The sequence below is a fragment of the Agelaius phoeniceus genome, chromosome 1 (genome assembly GCF_051311805.1).
Source record: "Agelaius phoeniceus isolate bAgePho1 chromosome 1, bAgePho1.hap1, whole genome shotgun sequence".
In the NCBI taxonomy this organism is placed as follows: domain Eukaryota; kingdom Metazoa; phylum Chordata; class Aves; order Passeriformes; family Icteridae; genus Agelaius; species Agelaius phoeniceus.
In genome coordinates this window covers 40045096-40056141 of record NC_135265.1, presented here as the reverse complement: position 1 = coordinate 40056141, position 11046 = coordinate 40045096, and positions in this window count along the sequence as shown.

Sequence of the window (11046 nt, the reverse complement as noted above, 5' to 3'; positions counted from 1 at the left end):
ATCATGCAGTTTCTCAGACTTTCACAATTCATGGGACCTCAAAAAAAGATAGTTCATAATGTTAAAGAACGCTTAAGTTCAAGAAAAAATTCTAAGCATCAGGAAGTGTGGAAACATCATACAAGATATTTAGAACAAGACCAATGAAACCTGTAAGCCATAGTTACAGATCTTTGAGGGATAATTTAAAATCACACATGGAAAATTGAAATTAGAAAATGATGGATAGAAGGAAAGTTGTCCGGGTTATTTCAGTAACCTCTTGTTTTTTCAAACAGTCTGAGATATTCCACATTCATATGTTGGAAGCAAGAAAATTCTTTCTTCATTTATGAATTGCAAAACATATAAGTCAAGTCACAACAGTATGTATCAAATAAACTGAACATTCTTGCCATGGAGACTTGAAAAGTCTCCAACAAAACTTTCTCTTTTGCTTAGAATGAGAAGTAGAATAGTATATTAAATACAATTGTTCAGTATATGCCCTACAATCAGTCCCAAAAGCAAACCCCTGACCTCAACAAGAGTTTTCATAGGAACATTTCACTGTAACCCAATGCAACAATAACTTCATTTTGGTAACCAACATGCAGTCAGTGCTCAAATTCCTATCTCATATGCTCATGAGTTCAAGCGTTTATTTTTAATTTAAGTAAGAATTCTGCAGAAATGGTACCATGAGCACAATTTTTCCTTGCTATGTGTGCACTGAAAAGCTCCCTTTTTACATTATAAAAATTTCTTAGCAAACAAGTAGTTCTGCTTGCAGGCAATGACAAAACATCTTCTCAGTATTTCCTGTTAAAAACCTCTCTTTGTTGCTCATGGCTTCCACCACTCAGGATAAAGTCCCCTTCTATACTCCTCAACATGAGTGTTTTCCAGAAGCTTACGACCAGTTGTAAAATTTCTTGGAGGAAGATAGCAGTATTTTTCATTTCAAAAAATAAAAAAAAATACCAAAACAAAACATCAAACAAACAAACAAACAACACCAAAAAAACTCCAAACCTTTTCCACTTTTTTGAAGCTCAGAGTGAGTCATATCTCCATAAGAAGCTTGTCAATATTAGAAAAGACAGCCCATGGTGAAAAGTAATATCATTTAATCCCCTTATTACCTGTATCCATTAATATAAGCAATCATTTAGGTGGTTCTAACTTCCTTCAGTTAGCTAGAATGTCCACTAAATGTGACATCATCTTCATGACGAAGAAAATCCTTTCTAAGTGCCATGCTCCCCTTGCTCCCTTTCCAGCATATTTCAGAAATGCCTGTGAGAGCTCTGGAAAAACCAGAATATTAAGTCTCTGTAAAGTAGGTAACTTTTGAGAAGACAGAATTTGCAAGTTCTTACAGACAGAAGAGAAACTTGGCTGCAATTTTATTCTTTTGGAACACTGAAAATATTTCATTTAACTTAATTAGACCCTCACAGGCTGACCAAAGTCACAACACAGTAAGTCAACCTAAATCAGCATGGAAAATGTAGGTTGGGAGCTAAGTTCTTCCCTTTACTCTTGTGCTTCAGGACTTCTCCATGAGAAGCTAGGAAAAGTCAGCTTTGAAGGTATGCTCACAACTTTGTTATCAGTAGTAAAATTTTTGCATATTTGAATAATATCTTTTACCCTGAAATATTTTGATTACTACAGAAAACCCAGATGAAAGTGAGAAACAAGAGTTACTCACATTTTCAGGGGAACCAGTGACCTGGGCTGCATGAGTTAGGAGATCTCCACCACCAAACTGTAGAGAGCTTTTTGGAGAATTGGTTAGCTGAGAAAAGACATTCCGATGTGATACCGATGGATAAAAGTAAGAGAAACAAGCTGAGAACTGAGCAACCGGTGCCCAATTACTGACGAAAGTCACAGTAACCTTCTCTAAAACGGGAAGACAAGAGAGAAAATTGCTTGCCAGAAAATGTAGTTATCCCAAAGTAGAGAAATTAGAAAAATGTACACATAGAAGCAAAATAATTGTTAAGAGATAGAAGTAAGTGTGTTTGATTATAGTGTGCTTTAACCAATAATGAGCTCAGATTTTGCAATATGCATAAACTTCATTAACACTAATATAAAAATGTGTAAGCTTTCAATAAACTTCGAGATTTGCTATTCATCGCATATAGTGTGTCGCATCTCTCCCGCCGTTACGACACCAAACTGCAAGCATTTCTTTCAAGGCTACCATTAATAAGGGGCAGGTTGAGGATGTCTTGCCTGCTAAGCAGAAACCTTCTGAAAGGGAGTTGAAAATACACAACTCTGCATTATCACCAGATTGTCATGGCTAGCTTTATCTTTGATTAAAAAAAAGTTACTAAGGTACGCTATTGAAGCAGCAAAGTCAGATTTTCAAAGCCCAAGGAAATGCCAACACTGAAGTTTGCCTTTAAAATGAGGGTTATAGAACCTCAGTATGTCTCGAGGTGGCTATAAGAATAATGTTTGTGAAACACACAGATAAAAGAGTGACAAATGGTCAGAGGAAATTAATACTTCTTTCTTCAGAGCTGGGTTTGAACAGGATGTTACCCAACATGGCAGTAAAGACCCGCACTGCATACTGAACACTGAGGCAGTAAAACAACATTGAGCAGCTGCCCATTAAAGGCAGGACATATCTCACCTAAATTTAGCAGTACAAAACATCCACTCTAATGTAGTTAGGTAGACTCTGCTCTTGCTGAAGAGATGCAGACACCTCCAGCACCAATTCATATCATCCCAAGATAGTCTTCTGAGATGAGCAGGAAGAATAACCATCCAGAGCTCCTATTTCCCCTTTCACTCAAGACAACAGTTGGACATCAGTTTTAAGCTACATGCCTAATTGGTAAGCAGCTAAACTGAGATGAAATTAATCTGTCCTAAAAAAGCACCATATAGTCGACATATTAAAGGATTAAAATTACAAAATGAACTAACTCAGTATATAACCTTGTAATTGCAGGGGGTTTTATGTTGTGTGTGCAAAGGGCACTTCTAATGCATAGTTTAATTCTGAAAATATTTCCATTTTTAGAGACCAATTTTGCAGACCCTAGGGTGGGTCTTCCTATACAGAGAGCAAGTACATTTACATACTAATTAATTTGAAATCCAAAATTTAAATGAAACCACTCTTTCGTACTGTGTGCTTCACCAGTTCTGATTTCCTTGTGTTCAGTATGACAGAAAAGCATCTCACTACATGCATGTTTAATTTTCTTTCCACCATCTTCCATGCTACACTAAAAGGTATTCACATTCTAGTCACCAAATTCCATCATGCTAAGAATTGCATGAGGAAAACCCAGTACCTGATAGTTCCTCACCAGAGGCTCTGCTACATGGAAGTGGTAGTTATTCTTGCTTTTGCGCCAAGAATGTTCATTTGATTATTCCAAACTTGAACAGATCCCATAAGATGGGATGGGATTATTTCCTCATAGTAAAGACCCAAGTTCATTAAAGGCTCTGCTCTAAGAAAAGCAGAATTACCCTTTAACTTTCCAAATGTCCACATTTTCCTTAAAAAGGAGATGTTAATTTCCTACAATAAAACATGCTTCTCAGCAAATAAGATGACTCATCCACCCTCAGATTTTTCAGTTTGCCAAGGAAAACTTTAAAAAAGTCATTCCATATTGTAACTAAATCAAAGTAGATTTTCAGTCAGCACTTTGGTCAGGAAAAATGGTATGCCAGGTAGGGTTATACTATACAATGTCTGCTCCTAACTACAAAGAAATAATTGAGGCAAACCTCTGGAACAAAGTAGACATCTCTACCACCCTTCTGAGAAAGTATGATTGCTTTGAAATACAGAGAAATCAATCATTTTCAGGAGCATCTGAATCACCCTGACGTGGCACAAGTAGTGCTGCTCCAGGGAGCAGACTCATACACAGCTGCTGGCATTTCACACTCTACCACTGCTTTATGTGCCTGCCTGCCCACTCAGAGGCAAACGGGGATACTCAGGAGAAAAGGAGCTTGTCTGAAGCACAAATCTGATCTGTTGCTCAGGAAAAGAGGGAGTGCTTAAACCCCTGCCATCCCACTTCCCCTGGAGCTTGGAATGTGACTGCAAAGCTAGTCACCAGCTATCCAAAGAACAAGTAGATGCTTAAAAGGCTGAGATTATGGCACAGAGATGCTCCAGTTCCAACATAATCAAATTTTTTTTTTTGGAGCTCCTCTAACTGGAACCTGCCACGCTTGTGAAAACAGCATCTATCTCAAGCGAAATGAGCATTAAAATGCAGTCAGACCCCCACTGTCTGAAAACCAGATCCTCAATCTTTAACTCCAGTGATTCACAAGACTTTCCAATTCCTATTAGAAATAAAACCAAATAGCACAGCGTGAAGTTGATAAAGCTGATGGGATCTACAAGTCTGATATTTCACAGCTTTCCTAAAATAGAAACAAATTGACAGAGGCAGTACATTTTCCAATCACTGCTCACGAGCCAAAAATTTTCAATCATTGGTTATTTAAGTTTCACACAGGCATGCACTGTATTTCTAGGATATACTCCAGAGATTAACTAACCTTTCCCTGAAAACAAAACTAATGCACATGCACAGCCAACTTTACCCAGCAGATAGCAACCAATGGATTTAATTCTGTGTTAATGAGACCACTGTCAAATACACTTCACACCTGTCTACTGAACTTTCTGATGTGTGTAATAGTGCTGTTCAAGGCTAATAGCTCATCTTTACATCCTGCATGAAAGCAGGAACATGAGGAAAAGGCAGTTCCTCGTGCAACACCTTTCAAAATTTAGAGACTTATTTCTGTTTTATTCAAGTCAAAACCAAAACTCTGAAAGAATTTTTTAAAGGACAAGCATAAGTTTGCTTTCAGATTAAACCTCAAAATGCATAGCAAGCTTGTCTGGATTAGAATGAGGAGCTTTTGTAAGCACACTGAAGGTGAGGGCCGTAGTCTGAGGTCTTGAAGATCCAGTCTAGTTTCTGCACTGTCTGATTCAAAGCAGACTTATGGAGAAGCAAAAGATTAATTCCAGTTGAGAGCTGGGAGATAAACTACATCTCCAAATCTTAGTGCAGTGTCACAAGCACCATATCTTCCAGAAAAATGAAAAATAAATAACATTTTTCCCTCTACCATTCACCTCCACCCAAAAAAATATACCCAAAGTTGTTCGAGATCCTTGAAAATATCCAGGTTCTATAAAAAAAGCATGTCCTTCTCCCAGATCCTTAAAAATCTCCACCTAGCTCTTTAAAAGCCGATAAAATATATCAGTATAAAATCAAGTGAGCTAATCAAGATGATCAAGAAAAGTAAGAGTGGGCCAGTAGAGAAGCTGAACTGAAATTTACATTTTCTTTAGAGATATGCAGGAAATCTGCTCATTTCAATTTAGCAGAAGCCAGAAGAATCAGAAAAAACAACCAACAAAATGACCATAACACTCAGAGCTCAAAATTTTGAAAATTCCAGCAAGGCTGAACACAGAATCCACAAGCATCCAATCAGCTTGGGATCATGTGGAATGTTTCATCAAATATATTTTTTCCATGCTTACTTGTGAACCAGAAGGAATATCTCAAAGGCAGAGAGAGCTGCCTAGTAAGTTTGGAGCAAAGTGTGGTAAGGCATTGCCAGGCAAGAGAAGACAAAACAAGGATGGAACTCATACAACAAGGTCAAAGCAGCATCTATTGAGTCAGAGTACCTAAAGCCCATTGCAGATGTAATCTGTTTATAAGGAATCAGAAAGGACAAGCAGACAGACTTTCTGTAGTTCTTTCACCAATGCTTAGCTCCAAAAGATACCAAAGGAGTAATCCAACATTACATTTGTTTGGCTTACATAAAACCTAACCAGAAATATTGTTTCATTCACATGGGATATGCTCGAAGGCAGACATTGTTTAGTTTTAATCCAAAGGAAAATTATTTTTCTTGAAAATACAATAAAATACTGATTTGATCAGAAATTGGAATATCTCTTCCATTAGAAACTCTTACCCATGAGAAATATTTCCATCTCAAGGCAGATGCTGCAGTACCTGCAACTTTTACTGAATGCGAAATTGTCCCCTCGCTCCCTTCAAACCTCAGGGTGTCAAAACATGTTGGAGCTCAAGCCTGAAATGCTTCCATTTTATGTAAAGCCTCCAGGGGTATGGGGCTAATTATGGATCCTTCACAGCCTGGACCTCTCCACCAGACTGCTTCAGTCACAACACTTCTATCATACACAGAACACCTAAACACAGGACAAAGCACAGCCTTATTTTGCACAGGAAGGCCAGAACACTCCGAAGGGGATGGATGTGCCTTTTCACAGTGTACCACAGCATTTCAGGCAGACAGACTTGCAAATGGGTTCAAAATATTTTCTCAGCAAAAAACCCCTACATTTCAGCCTCCCAACATTTTTGTATTGATTATATCAGTTTTGTAGAAACCAAATGCCAGGCACTCAGATTTACAATCTTTCCCCAGTATTAGTGTATACTTGCTGCTTTCAATTAATCCAGTGTTTCCAGTTAGTGCATAACACACCAAGTGCAATATCACAAACCACAGTATGGAAATGCTGACACATTTGAATGCAGTGAGAACTTTACCAGGATTTTATGCACAGTTTGAAAAATCAAATAAAACCCATTTAAAAAATAAGAAGGGACTAGGCACTATTGGAGACAGGGGTAACGATTCATCTGATTCTGTGTCATTTTTATAATCCTAGCTTTTGAGCTTCTGTGGCCTTATATTGATTTTCTCTGTTCTTTCTCTCCTTTTTTCTTTTTAAATTATGGAAAGTGAACACATTTAATATAAAACAGATTTTGCTTTATTTTTTCAGGTAAGCCTGTTAAAGGCAGAAAATACTTCATCTACTGCACACAGAAAAAGCGTAACATTAAGCATTTGACATTAAATCTTGGTAGATAAATATCGTCTCTATTTAATTGTCTGTTAAAAATTGATAGAAGAGTAGCATCAGCTTTTAAAATCCCCAGCAGCAAAACTCCCACTGATATCAGTAGGTCTAGGATCTCACTCCAAATTTTGCCCTTTTTTTTTTCTTTTTGAACAAGCAGCATCTCTTTGTGCAATAATTGGCAGCTATTAGTGTCAATTTGGCAGATCCAAAGCTGCATGGGTCTGTGGGAAATTTATGCCTCCTAACATGCCTTGCTAAATTTAAACCTGTTGCATAATATGCAGATTCATTCTCATGCATGTAATGCAGCTAAGAATATCTGAAGTTCAAAGGAAGCTAATACACATGCAGACTTAAAAGGAGGGTTTAATGTATTTTGGGCTTTACCACATAGAATAAACAGCACTGATGACTCCCTTTAGTAAAGCTATGCCTTCTTGCAGTCATTCCAGTGAACACACATTTCATTCACATGCATGGTACATGGTACAAAGCACCACTGACATTAAAAATAGGAAAACAAGAAAGACAGACTTGCTTTTTGATTCCATTAAGCCATCACTTCAGTCCTAGCTCTGGGGGCACCCTGCTCTAAAACACTTCTGAGGGACTCTGAAGCCTGCTTTTTCCTCCAAAATTACAAACTGGACGGCTTATTTCTACAATGCCCTTCTTTATTCCATCTCTTTTTTTCCCCCCCACGCTACACATAAGAAACAGACCTCTTTTTGTATTTGATCTTGAACACTGAAAAACCTTTCTTGTAATTCACATTTTTACTTGTGGTCTGAGCCTGAGCACAAGAAAATACAGCACTGGTAGATATATCTATGTCTTTTCAGAAAGTTAGCAGCTTGATCCTATATGAATATTTTTAAATTTTTTTATTATCAATCATTACAAAGAACAGAGATAAAATAAGGTCAGATGAAGTTCTATCTCTTTAGTCTTTATTTCTAATGCATATTCCAAAGTGAAAACTTCTAGAAACCTTGAGAGATTAGAAAGGAGAACGGCTAAAGAACAATTGCCAGTATTTGGGTTTTTTGTTGGTTTGAGAGTTGGGTTTTTTATCATCTAACTGTTATCACCAAACCTTTTCTGGAGTAATTCCCTGAGGATAATTCCTAACCTATAGCCTGATTCTCAAGTCATTTTTCATGTTCCTATTTCATCTCGAACTTGAGCCATCAAACTGCCTTTAATATTAGCAGCCCAGACATCTTCTTAATTCACACAGAAACATTCCAGGCTCCCCATCCAAATATTATGCTTCACACAAACCCCTTCCCACAGAATATCTACTTAAAAATTTAGCCTCCTGATTTTCAGCCTCAGACAAACACACATTTCCTTTTGCTCTCTCAGACCAGCATATCCCAAGCTTTCTGTACATGACATTTATTCTCATTTTTTATCAGATATCCCAGCCTTACTGGTAACAGCACACTGGAAGATAGCCCTGGTCTGCACTAATACAAAAGAGCCCCCAGTGACAATGTCAAATAATTTATTGGTATCAAAAAGCATGACATGGGTGGGAAAGGTAGGAGATATGATCAAATTCTTTCTTTCTGTGTTCTGAACCATTCCCCATGTTTCAGTGCAGTGTGATACTGATGCAAGGCTATTAGGCCCTCTGATCTTGAGAGGATACCAGCTTGAGATTAGTACTCGGGTACTTGACTTTTTGGCACAGCCTGTCTGCTTGGAATAAACATAACACAATCACCAAATAAAATGCTCAAGATTACTTTTTTTAAAGAAAAACCAGACTATGAAAGCTTTCAACCAAAAGTTCAGGATTCTTATAGCAGAAAAACCCTTCAGAGATTGAATATAAGTATTTTGAAAAACATGGAAAAAAGTGGAGATCATTATTTATTGTTGCTATTGTTAATTACTCAAAAAACAGAGATAAGGTTGACAGGAAAATCTGAAAGAACTAAGTCCATGGCAACATACATGGTGATTGGATCAAGATAAAAAATAACCAGAGAAGTGGAAGAGTAAGAGACAATTAGAAATATTGTAAATGGTGCCAAGGAAGAGCTAAGCATTGAGGGAGAATTCACCTGTAATTATGGTGTTAAGAATTTTATGAAGGTTTCTAGGTCCTTCAAAACCTTCATATAACCTTGCCATGAGTAGTGTATATTACTGAACAAGAAGTTCTGAGCAAGAGCAAATTCTGCAAGAACACACCAACATTGTCTAGCCATGAACAGAGCTGGATCCCAAGCAATGAACATCTCTCACCTGTTTGGGACACAGCTTTGCAGGGGAAGGAGACAAGCCAAGGTGTATCAGCCTCTTGCTTAACTAAGCAGCTGCTAAATGCAACTATAACCAAGCTCAAAAATAGCTGGTGAAATGGTGACTTTGTCTCATAAATAATAGGGCTGTAGATAAGCCCTGAAAGAGACCATACAGCTGAAGTTCAGATGTAGGATATCCACTAAGGCACTGACAGGGACTGCCTTAAGCTTAACATGCCATCCCCAGGAAGGCTGCAGAGGTAATTAATATACTGCCAATTCTTCATAAGAATAAGGATGGCAGAAGCCTCCTGAACAGATACATAATCCACTCTTTCTCATTTGAAATGTATTCCAGTTCTAGTTCTCAAGACCTGGAACAATCCAGCCTTCCACTTATTCTCTGCTAATATTGTGCTTCACTAACTCCCTTTGCTTTGCCCAAGATATTTGACTTCTGGTGTTCTTCTGTGTGTCTGACTCCCCTTTTAAAAGGGTCAGTCAATAAAACTTCCCTTTCAACAAGTTCCTTGTTAAAACACACCTTCCAAAAGGCAATGAAAACTCTTCTAAATCTCACGAAACAAGTGTTTACAAAAACAACAGATATGCAGCAAAATAGTGGAAATGAGACAAACACAAGTTTTTCTTCAGTACCTGCTGGTATGTTTTCTCTCAGTAGCAGCCCAGCTATCACAAAGCACAGAAGCATTTTAAGAGAAAAATATATCAAAGACAACAATAGATCATAAACAAAAAACAGTTCAAAGGAATTTAATTGTTTTTCATATTCTACTATTAGGATGCCTATTTAATCATTACTTTATTCAGTTCTCCACACCTTGCTCTAAATCTCCTTCACTTTCTTTATTTCCCTGGCCTCTTGCATCAGAACAGACAAGTTAATGCTGTTTACTTCATCAAGTAAGTATTCCTGACTTGTATAGCTGGCAAATAATTTATTTAACTGCTTACTAATAAGCAAAGAGAAAAGAATCTATCACTAGAATAATCTTGGAACCCTCCATCTGTTATAGATAGCGTGTTTCTGTTCAAACAAATGCTGGGAATGAACAATTTATTTCTCTGTTTACTTCCTAACCCATACCCTGCATATTTCAAAATGATGGAAAAGCCTACAGATGAGTAACTAACCCCAGAGACTCAGCAGAACATACATTTCCAAGCTGTCTATAACTTTAGAGCCAAAGCACCAGCAAAAAAACAAAGGATCAAATATCCTAAGGTGCTCTTGGTGAGGAGCAGCCTGTAGCCTAAATTTCATTCTTACCTGTCAGGGTAGAACACAGAAAATTTGAGGATCCTGCTGACATTTTGTTTGAGTTGGAGAATCAATGGCTTTGAAAAGACTCAATAGCACAGTTAGGGCCAACACAACCTCATCTTCTCAACGGCTCCATTTTCAGTCCATTTGTTTAGATTTTGGGAAAAGGAATACATGTTCAGCACCTAGCACAGTGGTCCTGACCTTCTGGGTCCTTTGGCACTAACCTAAATTAGGTTACACTTTTAACAAAATGCAGAAACTGACACAAGTACTAATACTTTCCTTAGATATGGCTTACCTAAAGAGACTGACACATAATGCTTAGACTAGCTCTTCTCATATTTTATCAGGATACTTTAAAATTGCAAACAACATAACATTGCATTATTGTAATTGATTTGATTTATCTGTACATTGAAGTCAGTCCCCTCTTGGCAAGAGTTTGATAATCTCCATGATTAGATCCGCCACCTTTTATAAACAGCAACAGAACCCATCAACCATCTGGTGATTTTCAGCCAAAGGTTAGGAAATAAACTGGGATTTGCCACCAATGCAGGATGTACATACAGCAT